This window comes from Aethalodelphis obliquidens, unplaced genomic scaffold (genome assembly GCF_003676395.1).
Source record: "Aethalodelphis obliquidens isolate GAN/ISIS:26980383/991018 unplaced genomic scaffold, ASM367639v1 scaffold1, whole genome shotgun sequence".
In the NCBI taxonomy this organism is placed as follows: domain Eukaryota; kingdom Metazoa; phylum Chordata; class Mammalia; order Artiodactyla; family Delphinidae; genus Aethalodelphis; species Aethalodelphis obliquidens.
In genome coordinates this window covers 92101912-92120898 of record NW_020837945.1, presented here as the reverse complement: position 1 = coordinate 92120898, position 18987 = coordinate 92101912, and the positions used below count along the sequence as shown (strand labels likewise).

General features: G+C 35.5%; 1 protein-coding gene across 1 annotated transcript in view; it reads left to right on the top strand.

The window, feature by feature from the left end:
- Positions 1–18987, top strand: part of NLGN1 (neuroligin 1) — a 720856-nt gene that overhangs the window by 682903 nt on the left and 18966 nt on the right. The window lies entirely within an intron of this gene.

Sequence of the window (18987 nt, the reverse complement as noted above, 5' to 3'; positions counted from 1 at the left end):
TATATGTGCCACATCTCTTTATCCATTCAACTGTGGATGGACACTTAGGTTGCATCCATGTCCTGGCTATTGTAAATAGTGCTGCAGTGAACATTGTGGTACATGGCTCTTTTTGAATTATGGTTTTCTCAGAGTATATGCCTAGTAGTGGGATTGCTGGGTCATATAGTAGTTCTATTTTTAGTTTTTTAAGGAACCTCCATACTGTGGAATGGTATGGAAAGACCAGAGTTAAACCCACGCACCTATGGTTACCTTATCTTTGATAAAGGAGGCAAGAATATACAATGGAGAAAATACAGCCTCTTCAATAAGTGGTGCTGGGAAAACTGGACAGCTACATGTAAAAGAGAGAAATTAGAACACTCCCTAACACCATACACAAAAATAAACTCAAAATAGATCAAAGAACTAAATGTAAGTCCAGACACTATAAAACTCTTAGATGAAAACATAGGCAGAACACTCTTTAACATAAATCATAGCAATATCCTTTTTGACCCACCTCCTAGAGAAATGGAAATAAAAACAAAAATGAACAAATGGGACCTAACGAAACTTAAAGGCTTTTGCAAAGGAAAGGAAACCATAAACAAGACAAAAAGACAACCCTCAGAAATGGGAGAAAATATTTGCAAATGAAGCAACTGACAAAGGATTAATCTCCAAAATATACAAGCAGCTCATGCAGCTCAATATCAAAAAAAAAAAAAAAACCCAATCCAAAAATGGGCAGAAGATCTAAATAGTGAGTTGCATTTAAGAAATTAGAAACAATAGTTATATTATAGTTAATTCATGGGTAAAGTCAAAAATTAAATAAAGTCTTTTTTGCTTTCCTAATTTAATGTGAAGAATTTCAAATACGTTATCTTCACCTTTATTTGCTGCCCTCCATTCAAAGGCCTTATTAATATTATCTACTTGTTTAGACCTAAAAGTTTACATTAATTTTTATTTACAGCTTAAACAGCTTCTATTCCAGTAATGTTTTATGTTTTATTCATTTGTCTATCCAAAGCCACAATTACTTAGAGTATTAACTATGTTTTATAATTTTACATCACACCAGTCCTTTAATGATACATTTTTCCAGTTTTTAAATTCTGAGTTTTAATTCGTCATTCAGTCAGCTGGAATTCATCTTTAAGTAATATCTGCAAAATGGACATAATTTCTGAGCCAAGCATATCTGAAATTCTCACTCTTTTGCTTTCATGTGTGAATAAATATTTAATTAGGATAAAAATTTTTAGCCATCGGTTGATATCCTGCCCTCAAAACTCTGTAGCACCTTTTTAGTTGTCTCCAGATAGTTCATGTCTCAAAGTAGTCAGTTGCTAGTCAGACTTTCATTCCTTTCTGGGGAACCTTTTTACCTGTATAGTTGACAGTAGGATGTATTAATTATACTTGTGATTCAAACATTTTGTTCTAGTAGGTGTTTATATATTTGTTTCTTTTTATTCTAGGCCATTATAATACTGATGTTTAAACTCAGGGAAATATCATCATTGTACTTAAATTTTTGCCCTGCTAATTTGCACTTGCTAATCGCCTTCTTTGCAATTGCCCTGATGATGTTTTCCTCTAAAATGTATATCTATAACTCTCGGGTTACATAGCCATTTTCTCAAACTCTAATTTCTTTCCTTTCTTTGTTTTTGTATTGTTGTCCTTTATGCTTTATTATAGGGGAGCTTCTTAAGTTTTTCTTCCTCCTTGCAGATTGCATTTTCAGTTCAGACTTATTTTTTTTTTTTTTTAGACTTATTTTATCTTTATAACTTCCTAATCCAACTTCATATACTATATATTTTTGTACCACACAAAGAATGCAAAGTAGTATTGTCCATATTTGTTTTCCAATCCCCATAGTAAAAATTTTGAGAGATAAGCACTGGCTCTCAGTCATGCAGATATTTTCTCTCTCTGTCTGTCTCTTTCTCTCAGTGTCTCTAATTTTCTTTTCTTATTCTCAAATGGAACATCATCTACACTGACTGAATATTTACTACTCAATAGGGTGGGTGAAATGTCCTGGCTCTGATTTTTGATAACCTACCAGCTAGTTACATACCCATTTCATACCTATAGCTAAAAGGCAGAATGTGTTGCCCAAATCCGAGAATTTGTATCCTGGCATCTAGCATATTTGTACTATACTGATATCCTCTTGGCTGCTTGTATCTAGAATTTATGCAAGAGAGGGTCCTGATGGTAGAGGAGATTAAACCTTTGGATTAACCCATGCATGATGTCAGTTACTTTTTAGTTATTTTATTATATGACCCAATAAATTCCTTTTATTATTGTTGCTTTTTTTGCTTGATTCCTTTAAACATTTTCCTTTCTTATAAATTAAAAGAATCTTAGCTAATACAATAGTTATTATTTCTTTATGTGTTTTAGCATGTTAGAGACTGCGGCAGTCTGTAAAATTGTAACTGCTGAAAACCAGGTCAAGGAGCACGTTCATTAACCAGCTATTCAGTCTTAGATCTAAGAAGGGAATTTTGCCAGTTGAAAAGTTGACTGAGTAGGACTAAGAACAAGTCAAAACTCATAATTTGACAGATTCCAGGTCTGGATACCATGCTCAAGGGAAAAAAAAGGAGAAAACATCAAAACTAAAAAAATATTTTCCTATTTAAAAACATTATCAAGCAAAAGAAAGGTATCGCCATACTGAAAGAAAAGCAGACCTTTGAAAATGATACAGAAACCAGAATATAATTTTAGAAATTTGACATTCTGCCTAGAATGTATAATATATTACCTCTGCAACAGAGGTATAAATCAACTTAGAAAAAATAAATTGAAATAAAAGACATCAGTCTGATATTTTAAAATGGGTGGTGAGATAAGGAAGGATATCAAGAGAATTAAAGTGGCAGATTTTAAGTCAACAATGATTGATGTTAACAAAGAGTAGAATCAATACAGTAGAAAACTGATTCATTGATGTGGAGGTTATACTTTAAAAGCCCACTTATAATCTAGGGAAAAAAAGAGACTAGAGTTGCAATGAGGAGGGAGAAAATGATAGGTATGATGTTAAAAACATAGAAAACTAACTTTAGAATAGTAGAGTTTTCTAAGAAAGATATAAAAATTGGAACAGAAGCATAAAGAAATGTATTATGGAAGAATTTTCTTGAGTTGAAAAAAATGAGTAACCAAATTGAGAGAGCTTTTCTTATTACAAGCAAAGGCTAAAAAGAGATACCCACATTTAGACAAGCCCTAAAACTTTTTTTTAATTACAAAGACTGAAAAAATGCATACTCTCACCCCCCGCCCAAATAAAGTATATAAAGAAAACCAACACACAATAGGATACCTAGAAAGGAACAAAAAAAATCAAGCCCTATATCCAACTTCATTCCAGAAGACAACAGAGCAGCACACACAGAGTTTTAGGCAAAAACATTGTGACCCAAGGACATTACACACAACAAAATTCCTGTTCTCAGATATTCAAGGGCTCGGAATTAATACCACACCTGCATTCATCTTGAAACAAAGTAAGAACTCAAGTACATGATATATGTAAGAGAGTTTATGGTTCTTTCCCTACTTCGGTCCCAACTCAGGAGTCCAGGTGGAAACTGTCTTGTCAGGGAATTCTGCAACCTAGGGGAGATACTAGGTTCTACATTTTTCCTCAGCTCTTTGTCTTCTGCTTCCACACTTCACCAATTTCCAAGATGTGCGCTTTGTGCCACACCTTCCACTTTACAACTAAGATGGCCTCGCATGACTTATCTGGTGTCTACTTAAAATAACAGGTGCTATCCTAGCCTAACAGTTGCTAACAATTACAAAACTTAGTGTTGAGAGTTACACAATGCTTTGAACACCACATCTTTTTTTCTCCTTTATTTTCCACCTAGAAAAGCAGAGGTGAATGAAGTCCTGTTATAATCATTTTAATTACTAGAAAATGTAATTGCAGCCCTCTGTATCTTTTGAAAATTCTTATTTCAAACCTAAGACAGTTTTTCTGTCTTTCTAGTAATAACTGAGTGATTTTTTTCCTCCATTTTATGTTTTTATTGTTTTCTTTTACAGGTTTCAAGTTTTCTTTAATGCACTGCTTTTTTCATTAAAAAAAAAAAAAACAGAGGCAATTAAAAATTTTTAAAGTAGTTCTCATGCAGTAGAGAGATGAATTCACCACCAGATGTTGACCTTGGACTTTTGAGACAGGAGTCCTTGGAAACAGTTTCCTAAGCAACCAACATTCAGGCATACACTTATTTGCCAATACAAAAAAAATTATTTTTGAACACCTTCCTGGTACTTAACTTACATAAGAGAACAAACTCAGCACAGCTCTTGTCCTCAAGCATCTTACAGTCTTTTGGGGAGACAGGTTCTAAACCAATAAACCTATCTACACACACATCCTTGCCAATTTGGCTGTGTGTGCAGCACTGCAACTCTGCTCCAAAAAGTAGTCTTTTATCTGGTTTTCACAGTAGCAGAGTATGTTGGTTTTGAACATGGACTTTGGAGTCAGAGCATCTGAGTTCAAATCCAGGCTCTACTACTTATCAACTGTGTGAGTTTGAGCTGATAATAATAATTATCAGTTAATACTACTGACCTAATAAGATTAATCAGGATTGAATGCGTCAACATTTGTAAGTTGCTTAGACTGCTAGCTATATTGTAAATGATGTATAGGTGTTAAATATATAAAATCCAGTTTGATCAACTTTATGATCAGTTCAAAGTTCTCCAAGATGTTTGTCATAGTCTAACTTTCAGACTTGATTTTTATTGTCATTTAAAGTGTTTTATTTCTCTACGTCTTTTTCATTATTTGAGGGAAAGTTGAGAGAGGGTGTGTTGGGCCTGTTTTAATCACACACCATTTTTAATCACAAATCTTGCAAAGCTGAATAGAATATCTAAACAGGCCCAAGGCACTGGGGTATTTAAATGTTCACTTACAAACATTTCTAATTTCTAAAACAAGTATGCCCTTTGCCTACTGCTTTGATAACCCTTTGCTTCAAGGAAGACAAAGATCATACTTAAATTCCTCCTTTTAAATATGTCTGTGTTCCCAGGTCCAGGGCCCACAGAATGACTTAACTGGCTTTTCAGGCTTGTGGGTGGGCAGGCTGGAGACCACAGTCACTATGGCAATGACAGGTTTAAATAAACAGTGTCAGCAATACAAATAAGCTGCTGCCACAAAGCAAGACTTCCAAATCAAACTCAGAACCATAACTCAGAACCATGACTGTAAGCTCAGAAATTTTTACCTAACATTAGATTAGCCGGGTCCCTACCCCTGGGTCTTTTCTTTCTCAAAATCTCTTTCAAATCCCCCTCTGTATAATTTTTTCTGTCCCAGCTTCTTTTTAAACTTTCCTAATATGTTCTCTGGAAGTCATGTTAGGTTGGTGATATTTCAGGCTCTCACTAATTACAGTATATATAATTCCTTATTCTTAAAAAAAGAACCACAAAATACTTGTTACAGATAGAAATAAACATTTAAAAGTTTTTCTGGGATCCTACTTGAAAAGTACCCTATAAAAATGACAACTGCCCTTAGCACACGGGGTCAACACATGTTAATGCATTTAGTCAACACAACAACCTAGTGAGCTGTTGTCCCAGTCTTCAGAGAACACTGTTTCGCAAGAGGCAATATATTCACTGAAAGTCACACCTCTAGTAAGTGGGAGAACTCACCTTAGTACCCAGATTTTCTGACTTGTTAGGTCCAGGCTCTCTGACACTTCCATCATCACAGAGAAAGGGGGAAAGTCAACTTGTTTCACTTGCGTTTAATTGTGGTCTTTCATCTCTTAGAAGAAATTACTAACAACTGAAAGTAGACCATTTTCTTTCCTAATAAAATAAGTGCAGGTTTTCTTTATGTTTTAGTTTGTTTTTCTTCAGACAATCACTGAAGAAGGGAAAGGGAGTAATGATTTCAATAAAGCTATTTTTAGTCTTTTTTTTTCCTTCATTTAATGTTTCTTAACCATGTCTTTAGACACTTAAAGAAGATAGTACTGATTTGAGAGCTGATAATCAAGGGATAATCCTCCTGCTTAATTTGTGGAGAGTTTAAAATGGTCAAATATTATGCACAAAACTTTCTACATGATAATCATCATCAACTAAGACTTAAAATTCTAGTTTGGAGAAAGCAGTAATTAAGAATCTGGTCTCTACTACGAACACCACATTTCCTCATTGAGAGTTAGTTATGTATGCTCATTGAGGTGGAAATACAATACAGAACATTTGAATAACAACATTATTCCCCCCCAAATGTCTTTTTATTGTCACCTTATTGAAGAAAATGGTAAGTAAAACTTGAAGAATTGAAATTTAAAAAAAGTGTAGGGAAAACAATAGAAATATAAGAGGAGATTAAAATTATTACTGCAAAACAGTGTGTTTTGGAGAATTTTTAAAAGGCGAAGTCATAGATGTGCAAAACAGGTATATTGAATCTTTTAAAAGGCAGATTTAGAGTATTCCTAGTTTCTGACCAGATATTAGGACAAGAGGTGACAGAGAGACCCCCATTAAAATGCTTGGTGAGCACTCCAGAGGCCACCTTTCAGTTAATCGGTAATTTTTCACAGACATCTAATCTATGAGTTTAAATTACTTTGCACTCCTATTATTCTTTAATTGAAGTGCACAAATGTGAAATTGCCATAGATATCACAGGAATGATTCTAGCCTCAATTAACTTGGGTGGAATTGAAGCCCTTTTTTCCCTGAACTGGGACTATTGTCTGACATCTTGTATTTATTTAAATTGTTGATAGAAAATTAGAGGGAGACTGTGTGTGACTAGGTGTTTTATAAGGATGTTCTAGAGCCAAAAGAGCATCTGCACAGTCTATTGCTATTTTAATCCATACCCTCTGATGCAGCTGTTTTGTGTAACAGATGTACAGCCAGCAGTAGCTTAATCTCCCCAGATTCCATTTGGAAAGCGTGGATTCATAGCACTCATTTTTTTTTCAAAGTGGCATTTAGAGTCCCCATGATATTTAATTCAAAAGACAACCACCCTATTGTTTTAAACTAATTCTACATAGCTGCTGTTGTTTAATATATGAAACATGACTTAAGCTTTCTGTTGAGATTGTGGGGAAGGGCAACAAGAGTGAACTCTATATTAGGCATTCCATTCTATCAATTCTAAAAACTTGGAAGAATATATTGCCAATAACTGATGAATATTAATAGGCAACTGATTTAAAACTATGGTCTTCTGTTTTTTCTAGCCAGTGTCACTTGGGAAAATATTCTTGTTTGAATAGTTTTTACCTGGAATTAAAAATCATGAGGAAAATAAATCTGGTCTCTAAACACACAGTAGCTGAACAGATATAGATACAAGCTCTACAAAGGCTGTAAAGTAATGATGAAATTATTCCCTAATTCTCCATATTACTAGTAAATATTATTTATATCAAGGATTATACCTCTAGGTGTTTTCTAAAAGTAAGTTTCATAAGTTCTCTATATGGACAAATTGATCAATTTATGTTTTGAGTCAAATATTCTGCCCAATTTCTTTTCACATTCTTAAGACTCATAACCAGCTCTGAATGTTATATCCAAAAGTCTCCTATTACATGAAAATGTTACCTGGTATGGTAACCTAATATGTTATCTAATATGGAACCTAACTGGCATTACTTGGAGATTAACATCAAAGGTGATTTTCTAGCCTTGACAAAATTGTGCCCATTTTTTATTCAATTCAAGGTATATTTGAGTACCTATTATGTGATAAGCCCTAGGGATATACACCAAGTGGCTCCTAGGCATTCAATAGTCATTCATCAGATTATTTAGCTAGTCCCAAAACAAGTATTTCAGAAATGAGAGTGGTAGTGCTGTCCCTGGTTAAGGCCTGCTGAGATTAAAAGAAAGCAAGAAGATCTAAAAGAAATGCGGAAATGGCAAGATTCCCACCACACGCTTACTTATCTATTTTGCCTAGTCAAATTTAATGAAAATGAAGTCATTCATCTTTCAGTTGTATTGGTTGCTCTATATATGATTTTATCTCTTAATCCAACTGGTTATAATTGCAAATCCAGCTTTCCACACACAGACGAAATGTTGTGGGAAGAATAGGCAAGGCTATGCTTTAGTAAAAATCTCACTGGGATGGCCCTAGTTTCAGTTTTAATAAGACATTTTCTTGATTCTAGAGGAATTACACTCATGAATGAATGGGTGGTTAGGTTTCTTGCAGTGAAGAAAAATGGCTTTTGATAATCAGCAGGGCCACACTGTTGGATGGACTCAGTCGGAACCAAAGAGACCATGGTTAGTCTACCTTAGGAAAGTGACAAGTAAATTGAGCTAATTCAACTTAAATGCCCATCGATCCTTAACAGTATTATGTTACGGGCCAGGTAGGCATATGGGCCAGAATAATCCTCAAGAACCAATAGCTCAAAAGCCTATTTAATTGGAGCATTTCCAAGTCTGAAGATTGATACATCTTAAGCATTCTCTAAATTACTGTAAATCAATCATGCATTAGGGAAGATTATCTATGCTTCTTTATAATGCCACTAAAATTTATGAATCGTCCATGTTTTTAGGCATTCCTTAGAGACCAGCATCAAATATGATTCTCTAGTCTTGACAGTACTGTGTCCATTTTCAGTTCAAGTCCATGGACTTTTATTGAGAGCCTATTTTATGGTAAGCCCTAGGAATACACAATTCCTGGAAATTGTACAAATAATCCTTCACTTCAACAGGCTCACCAATCATTGAGTTTCTTCTTAACATGGGTTCTTCATCCTTATCTGGCAGAAGGTATATTCAATGTTTTTGAAAGAAAAGCCCACCTCCATTTCTCTCTTAAAAGTCTGTTTCTCAAAACCTGTACGAAGGGCCTTGTGACAGGTCTCTCTCGTCCCAGCTCTCTCTCACATCTCTACCTCTTATTCAGACTTCTTATCTAAATGATTTTATCAGTTCAGCAGGGAAGTCTCTCCGATCTTTTAGCTTGACTCACAGTTATCTATAATCCCTGCATAGTAGACAGCTGTCAGCTAGACCAACTTGCATTCATCAGTCACCAATAAAGAAGATGAGATAGCAAGCCTACGCCAACAGTCCATCACAGCTATGGCAGGAAGTCACTAACAGCCATCTCAGCCGCAAACCTCCCGGCTGTGAAAGACTAGCTGTTTCAGGCTCCACAGCGATGGCTACTGCTCTGTTTTGCTCCAATGTCTGACCTGATCTGAATAAGGACTCAGAGTGTCTATAAATTTGCCTGAAAATTTGCCAATGTGTGATGTATGTAAATTACAGATTCTTGAAAACATAATCATCCACAGGACATGTTTTTAGCCTGTGTCTGTACACAAGAAATAAACAGACCGGGAATGCCTCAGTCATTCACATTGGCTGTGTTAGCAAGCAACGTGGATCACTGCACAGTCAGTTCAGTTTCAGATCTGGTAGGGGCCAGGCTTCCAGCTCCACCTTCAGATTTGCAAGTGGAGCTCAGCCAGATCATTAGCAAGTGAGGGGATGCACAGAGGGAACAGCAAAGTCAAGACCCCAAACTGGCTAGGAGAAATGATACTCAAATTCATTTATACATTGTATCATTTTACAAATCATGGCCTACTGTGTGCTAAAGGCTGGCAGGGGATACAAAGCTGAAATTTTTTTCTCTCCCCTCAATCTCATTCAAATGTTTATAGTCTAATATGGAAGAGTCATGTATTTATAAAGATTATCCACAATAAATATGTACAGTCACCAATTCAGCACACATTTATTGAGTACTTATGCTTTGTTAGGAAGTGTACTGGGGACATACTGCAAAATAAAGAATTCTAATATAAAGATTGTATTTCAGATTATAGCGTGGGAGGTTAGAACCAAAAATGGACACTATAATCCCATATACAGCCTTGATATTAGAGTTCTTTATATTACTTCCATAATGTCATTTTCCCCACCCTTGCTTCTCTGCCCTCTACTCTGTGGCTTTTCCATGTCCAAAAGATTTGTGAGGGCTCTCCGTACAATGGAAAGTTTCAGAGGACAGTGTAAGGAGTCCTCAAGGGAATATAACAGTTGTATTAGTGCGCATATATTTGTCTCTTAATGGTACAGCCTTAGACTCTGAATAAAATGTTGTACACCTGAAGTCCTAGTTTCTAGATGTTAAAAACATACCTGTTATGGATAGTGCCCTTCCCCCACCTTTAGTATTTTGTCACTGCTTCATTTAAGAACAGCAATAAGCTAAGAACTGCATTTCGTCCTTCATTTTTATTATAATGTGATTGTTCCAATGTATGTGTTGCTTATTTCCCATGCCTCTCTAAACTCGGTGCCCAGTGTTGTGCCTGCACATGCTCCAGTGCATTTTCCCTTGAGCTAAACTATAAGGTATGTTATGAATATAATTAAGACAGCCCCCTCCCGCCAGAACCGTATGGTCCTATATAGAAGATATGAAGAATGGAGCACTCAGGCAAAGATCCAATGCCAGTCTCTTTAAGTTACATGACCAGGGAACACAGATAGCCCCTCCTTGAAATAAGACTAGACAGTTCTGTCCCCAGGAGCTCTGACTGACAGCTGGCTTTCTCAGAGATGAGTGCTGATTTCAAGTGAAGCTATTACACATTCCCTTTAAAATTAATGTAGAAATGAATAAGTACTTTATCCACTTACCTACTTTATGAAAAGTGAGTCCTATTCTACTTACCTGAAGGCTGAAGAAACCACAAGTCATTAGCCCGGAAATACTTTTGATGAAAGACAAATTTTCTCTTGAGTTATGTTTAAAACCAGAGGAGTTTCCTTCACTTTCCTTTTTTGCTTCGTTATTTTTCTCTTCTCTGATTGTGCCTTTTGTATCGTAAGAAGGAGGCTGCTGTGTTTCATTGTTCACAAATGGATCATGCATTTGTTCCAATGTGTGACCTATAGAAAGGAGAAGATTATATTATCAAGGAAGAAAAGGAGGTTATGTAGGTTGGATGATTTGTTAAGGGAGAAAAAAGTTAAGTGTTCAGAAGAGAAATGCTTAGAAGCCCAGGAAAAGTCATCCTTTAGGTTGCTACAGCAGATGAATATTTGGCTTAAAAAAAGACCATACGTAAAGGCAAACTTCTTTATCAAAATATTAAGTGCATTTTTTTTTTTTTTTAGGACAAAACCTTTATCTTACTCTGTCAATAACTCACTAGGTGACCTCAAACTGTTATCTACTATTCAGGGTCATTATCTAGATTAAATGAAACATGGTATGCAAAGTACTTAGCCAAGAGCCTAGAATAGTGTAAGGTTCTCAATAAATTCTAGTTATATTACATAGGACAAGAATTATTATTAATTTCTACATAATATTAGAATTGGTATTACTAAAAATCATGTAATTAGTCCATATTCTGGAAAGACCATATATATATATAATTATAATTATATATGTATTAAAATAAAAACATAATTTATTATAATATATATTAAAATATTTTAAATTTTATTTATTTGGTTTAAATTAAGGGGTTTATTTGTGTGCAGGGGAAAGGGTTTTGTTAAAAGAAAAAATGGCGGCTTGAGGAGTGAGAATCTAATGCAAAGAAACTTTCAGATGGTAGAGGAAACACAAGTAGAAGGACATCGACTTAACTGAAAGCCTGGAGGAAGACTCTGGAGAAAAAAAGGAATAGAAGTCTGACCTGGCTTAATCAAAGAGGCTGAAAAAAAGAGAAGGAGAAGGAGGTCATACTAGTGGAACACACTTGGTGCTGGGTCTGGAAGTTTGAGAAATTAACATTCTTTACTTCTGATCACAAATAATTTAAGAGGAGCTGTGGCCCAGCTCAGGAAAGGAGCAGCTGTGACCTGGGATATATATAATCAAACATTGATCACCCCTTCTTACCCTCGAAGCTGTACTTGTTCCTCTGAGTGAAGTTTCTCTGGGCAGGATCTGACATGCTGTTTTTAATAAGGAAAGGGCTTTTTTGTTTTACCACTGTATAACTATACCAGCTCAGCTGAGGAGGAAATCAAGGTTTGCTCTATTGCCAAACTTGCACCTGTAACTGGGGCTATTTTTTATGAGTCAGCCCACCATGTGTGCTTTGGTGGAATTTTTTATCTTTGATGCTAGTAATATTAACCAACTCTAATTTTAAGAAACTATGTATAAAATAGAAAACTGCTATTTTTATAACTCTAAAATATTCACAGAAATGATTACTAAGAAATGAAAACTTTACAAATAATGTGCATTTAATTGGAACAGTTTGCAGAGTATAATTTTTTTTTCTTTGTAAGAATCGTGGGATAGGGAAAGAGTCTAAGCCTGTTTACACACAAATATAATCCTAAACAATTGGATGAAGCGTGTTGTGGACCTCTTGGACCAGCTACCACTAACTCATAATGCACTTATGTGCAAATTAGAAAAAGGCGCCCCCTGCAGACCAACTCCCTTGTGCTGTGACAATTTCCTCACACAGGTGGCCCTGTTTATGTGCAACCCTATGGTACCAGGGCAGAGCTGGTCAAATGCAGTATGCCAGCAGCCTCTCCTCTTAGATAAGCTGAAAAAAATCCTTATCGTGCTGCATGATGATTTTTCTCTTGGCATGGATAAGAGGTGAAAAACCTAAAAAGCAAATTATTTTCTGTAGAATTTATAACATTGCTTTTGTTATAATTAACTTTATTCAAATAAATTGCAAATTAAACTACTATAACTTGGCTCTGATCAACAAATATTCATCTATATTATGTATTTATCCATTGGTATAAGAGCCGGGGAATATCTTCATACAATGTAGACCAAAAAGAATTTGGATTATTTTGCCTGAAGAGTAAAGATTTTCCTTGAATATCCTGCCAGAAGAACCCACCAGATGTTTAGCATCTCAGAGTGCAGAACAAAAGGAAACTGGCTTGAACTACATAGATATTTCAACTCTGAAAAGAATTTCCTAGGAAAGAGAGTAATAAAATTAGTTGATAAGAGAACTTTTCTTCCCAAGGTAGCTAGAACTTTAAAAGTAATAATAAGGATTTTATTGCCCCACATTTTAAAATCCAGTTTTTCCTTTCCTTTGGAAATGTAAGGATAATTTGTAGATAATAATCGGCATTCTTAACTGCAAGAAAAATTAATAAAGGTACATAGAATAGGCTTCACACATTCATTTTTTGTTGTGGGAGAACTGATTTTTGCATGAGTAAATACCCCTTCTTGTCTAGAATAAAGAGCAGATGAAAGGTAGGCTGGAGAACAGGTCAACAGAGCACATAGCTTCATATAGCAAACTTTTGCCATCATAGTCCTATAACACAAAACACTATTACATGGAAATCGTTGATTAGTAAAGCAAAAAGAAGAGGAAACAGACAATGTAGTAAATAAGTTTGAGTAAAGAAATCCACAACCTATTTCCTACCCTTTGCAAGCGTGGGGCTTAGAAGATAGGAAACCTGGAGTCCTAAACAGCTGTGTGACATCATGCAATTTATATTCACTCTCTGATCCTCAGCTTCTCATCTGTACAATTGTGTGGTTACACTAGTTATTAACATTCCTTCCAGCCCTAATATTTTTGGTAGGAATTCCTTACACTCTTTACCTCTAAGACATCAGAATTCTCAAATTTTAGTGTACATGGAGATTCTGGGCTCCTTCCCCAGACATTCTGATTTCCCAGACATAGATTCCAAAGAATCTTTTTCACATACTTTCTCAATGTTGAGACTGCAGGAAGGCCAAGAAATATATTCAAGAGACATCTGAATAAAACCTAACTTTCTGAATAACAGAGGACATGTCTTATTAGACTTTGTACACTGAGTAACAAGCAGAGTGCTTGGGAAAAAGTAGGTACCCAATGAATGTTGATTCAGTGAACTAGTTTTCATTAAAAGATTCATATTTGTGATATTAATTGATCTCCACAATTATCTGATTCTCTAAGAGAAAGAAGGGGTATTTCTAACAGAGGGAAGATAGGCTATATATAGGTTTCTCAGAAACTACAAATTGATGCAGAAGTACTTTGTAAGTTAGCATTTTTTTTAATCATACTTTCTCTTCAATGTGGCTCCCTTACAAACCTCAAAGTAAAAAAAAAAAAAACAAACTTGAATTCTGCCCTTGTATGCCTTTTGCTAAGTGGCATAATAACAGGATGCTCTTTTTACTCTGAAAAGAGGACTAACTCTTTACATTTAAGTGCAAGAAAGTCAAGCTGTCACTTCAACCCACAGCAACTGTCTCTTGCAGCATCTCTGCCAAATGTCACCCTTCCTCGCTGGGGTTTGATTCTGCCACCGGATCCGGGGGAGTATGCCTCGCTGCACAGCTTGTAACATCAGTCTCTGTGCCTCCAAGCCTCAGGTTCTTTCTCATTTCACCTCATGTACATTAATACGGTGATTAGTTTCACTTTTTTCTTGAACAGCTAATCACTTGGCAGCCAACAGCCTACTGTAACATTGCAGGTCAAAAGCAGCTGAAAAGGACAGTGACTTCAAGCTGGAAAATATAATGCTTCGTGAAAACTGCACCCGGGACAGGACCTCGGACTTGTCACCCAGACATGAAAGATTTATTTTCAATTACAAATCCAAGCTTAATGTGAGGGCACCCTGGGGGAGATTCAGATCACTGCTTCTTCTCAATTGACCTTCTACTTGTTTCAATATTTCCTTCGCTATTAAACAGTATTCCGTGACCCTCTAAGCTGAAGATCCATATTAGCTACTGTAAAAATTGCTGGGCTAGGAAAACTTTTGAAGAATTTCTCAGCTGAAAGCCAAGTTACACAAATAATTTCCTCTATGATGAGCCTTCACTGGTTAACACAGCAATAGATTTGGGGCTTCAGGCAATATTTCTGATGCATTGCAGGGGCCAATATCACCAAGCTACTGAGGCTTCAGTAGAATCCAAAAGCAAAGATTTATGCCAGTTTTCAATATTAGGTGGATTTACTGTTAACATCTAATCAAGACCTATCGTATATCCCTTTGGCATCAGTAAATAAGATTACCCTAGGCTGGCTGTCGGTGCTGCTACCTTGGACTCTGGAATTAGAGATTTGCCTCAGGATATTTTGGGTCTCTGTTCTAGTGCCTTTATGTATACACTTAGCAGCTGCTCCAAAATGCATGCCATATGGCCCTAATCTAGGGTTCACAAGCTTGTCTTTGAAGAACCACTAATTGAAACTTCCTAGGAAACGTTAGGTTTTTAAAAAATCGTTACAATTTAAAATTTGCAGGAGTGAGACATTTGGATTTTCATTCAAGTTTAATCAGAGATCTGATTATTGGGAAGTAAGTTAGTGTAATTTTCTTTATATTGCAGATTTCACTACTTTTAACCTGAGACTTCTCTTTTGACATATGTTTCTAGATCATTTATTGTAGAATACTTACAGCATTCTTGGTTTTCGCCTTTGAATCTAACTATTATGCCTATAATCATGGATAATTGTATTAGAGGAGAGTAAACATATTACCTTCACTAGGTTTATCTTGTGAATGTTCAGTTTTTACTTAGTGATTGTGTTTATATAACGTCAGGAATGGTGCTAGATTTTTCTGGTATTTGTAAACCAGGATAGTCCAATTATATGCATATTTAGGCTTGCATAAAAAAATCATTAACTAATTCTCTCTTGCCATATATATTTTTAACTATTTTTTCCTAGAATCAAAGGTACTTAGAGCCATCTTTAACTTCACAAACATTTACTGTACACCTACTATTTGTATGGTACTGTGTCCCATCTGGGGATAGGGACAAACAAATAATTACAATCCAGTGTTCGTATATACTCACAAAAGAATGTCCAGAGTAAACTGGGCATTTAGAGGAAAGTGGACTAGCTGTGTTTGAAGTTCTCCCAACAATAATATTTGAGCTGAGCCCTGGAGACTGAGTAGAAGTTGACCACTTAAGCAAGCCAAAGAACAGTGGTCCTCTGCAGAGAAAAATCAGTGGATGAGAGTGATGAAGTGATGCAGTCAAAGCCAGGTTCTCGCTAACTGCAATGACTGTAGTATTTTGGTGACTTTTGAGATTTAAAGGGAATATTCAAGTTTATTATAGTGCTTAGGCTTTTTCTTAAAAGAAAGTTTTTATTCAAAACGGACAAAGGGGGTTCTGAATGTATTAAAATAGTGTATATTAATATTATCGCATTCCTAGGGTATTTTGACAATCAACTGAAGGCACTATACAAATTTAGCTACATGCTCCATCAGGCAAGAGAGCATAGTGATAAAAGTTCTACTAGGAAATTCATTCATTTGTTATTTATGGATTGTTTCATGGAATATTTATTCAATGGTAATTAAGTGTCAGGAACACAAAGATGGTTTCTGTTTACTCAGGGAGATAGACCTATACACCAGTGATAATACACTTTGGCAAGAGCTCAGGTAGAGATAACCCAGAGATTGGGTGCTAAACCATCTTGTATATATCTTTCCTGTCTTTTACAGTTTTCAAAGTACATTTGAAGTGTTCAAGGAAGGAGTTGTTCCCCTGTTCTCCTTATTGCCTTTATTTTATTCTGTTGGCATCATCTAGGTTATTCAAACTACCAGCTATTTCCATAATCCTCAAACTTTAAGTCATTAAAATTATTCTTTGCTAGGGAGAGTTATAGATTTATTATCGCTACCTGTTTTGTTTGATGTGTGCATGTGTGTGTGTGTGTGTGTGTGTGTGTAATGGGGTGTTGGTACTTCTATATGTGGTATTGGTGAGATTAGTGTTGCTCCAGATTAGCAGTTTTAACCTCATTATATGCCACTTTTTCACAAATGAGATATCCTATACTCCAAAATTCAGGATGCTTCAGTTTCTATCTTTTGAAAACACTAAAATTTTTTGTAATCTTTGTAATTAATTTTTGTAATCTTAATTAATACACTTTACTAAATTACTTTGTAAGTTTACTTAATTTTGTAATTACTAAATATTTTTTATTGCTTTATATATGAAAACACCATTCAAAAGTTTTAACCAAAAGGAAGTTAAAGACCCCAAATATTAGAGGTTTCTTGCAAAACATGCTATTTTACTGCATCAAAGAGAAGTAAAAATGTGCTCAAAGATGATGGATACGTGTCAAAATGACAAAGGAACCAGTATGGAGAGACTCCCACTGGCCAAATATGGGACAATTTAAGCATCAAAATAAATAATAATAGTAAAAGATGATAACCCCCAGGATAAAATAAGAACCCATGAGGCTATAATGATAGGAAGGAATGAATGAATGCAAATTGGGGAGAAAGAAAACCTTTTTCTTACAGTCAATTCCAACTAATAATAAAATGTGGTAAAATTAATATTTGTTTCAGATAAGAATCATGAACAGATACTAAAATTAGTGGATGAAAGTGTGATGAAAAACAGGATTTCACATAGTCTCAACGTAATCTCTCTACTTTATACTTACTAACTGGAAAGGGAAAATAAGTTAGTAGTAGAAAAACCTGGCAAACAGTCACGGGACAAATCAACCAAGTGCCCCCTGTTATGATGCACTGAGATAAAAAACAACATTACTTCTATGATTTTTCTGCAAAAATTCATAAGCTGAGGAAATATAATCATGAGGAAACAGCAGATAAACCCTAATTGAGGGACATTCTACACAATAACTGACCTGTATTTCTCAAAACAATTTCAAAGTCAAGAAAAACAAAGACAGACCAAAGAACTGTTTGAAGTTAAGGAGATTAAATGGAAAACTAAATTCAACATGTGATTCCAGATTGGATAGGAAAGAGAGAGAGAAGGAGGGAAGGAAAGATGGAGGAAGAAAAGGAAGGGAGGAAGGAAGGAAGGGAAAAAGGAAGGTGTTAGGATGTGAGAAATCTGGATGAAGGGATACATGGTCATTTTTTATTCTATTTTTTGAAATGTTCCTGTAACACTGAAAGTTTTCAAAACTAAAGAGTATTAAAATCATTAAATCAGTCAGATTAGTTTTTAATAGAGAAGAATATAATTAAAACAGCTGGTCTTTTAATAAAGACCAGATTTTACTAGTCATACCTTATACTGATGTTTATCTTCTCAAAAAATCCTATGATGGTAGAAATAAAATAAAAGAATCTGCTTTGGATTGCCAACAAACACATGAAAGAACGCTCAACATCATTAATCATTAGAGAGATGCAAATCAAAACTACAATGAGATATCATCTCACATGAGTCAGAATGGCCATCATCAGAAAATCTACAAACAATAAATGCTGGAGAGGGTGTGGAGAAAAGGGAACCCTCTTGCACTGTTGGTGGGAATGTAAATTGATACAGCCACTATGGAGAACAGTATGGAGGTTCCTTAAAAAACTAAAAATAGAACTACCATATGACCCAGCAATCCCAGTACTGGGCATATACCCTGAGAAAACCATAATTCAAAAAGAGTCATGTACCACAATGTTCACTGCAGAACTATTTACAATAGCCAGGACATGGAAGCAACCTAAGTGTCCATCAAAAGATGAATGGATAAAGAAGATGTGACACATATATACAATGGAATATTACTCAGCTATATAAGGAAACAAAATTGAGTTATTTGTAGTGAGGTGGATGGACCTAGAGTCTGTCATACAGAGTGAAGTAAGTCAGAAAGAGAAAAACAAATACCGTATGCTAACACATATATATGGAATCTAAAAAAAAAGAAAAAAAAAATATGGTCACGAAGAACCTAGGGGCAGGATGGGAATAAAGATGCAGACCTACTAGAGGAAGGACTTGAGGACACGGGGAGGGGGAAGGGTAAGCTGGGACAAAGTGAGAGAGTGGCATGGACATATAGACACTACCAAATGTAAAACCGATAGCTAGTGGGAAGCAGCCACATAGCACAGGGAGATCAGCTCCGTGCTTTGTGACCACGTAGAGGGGTGGGATAGGGAGGGTGGGAGGGA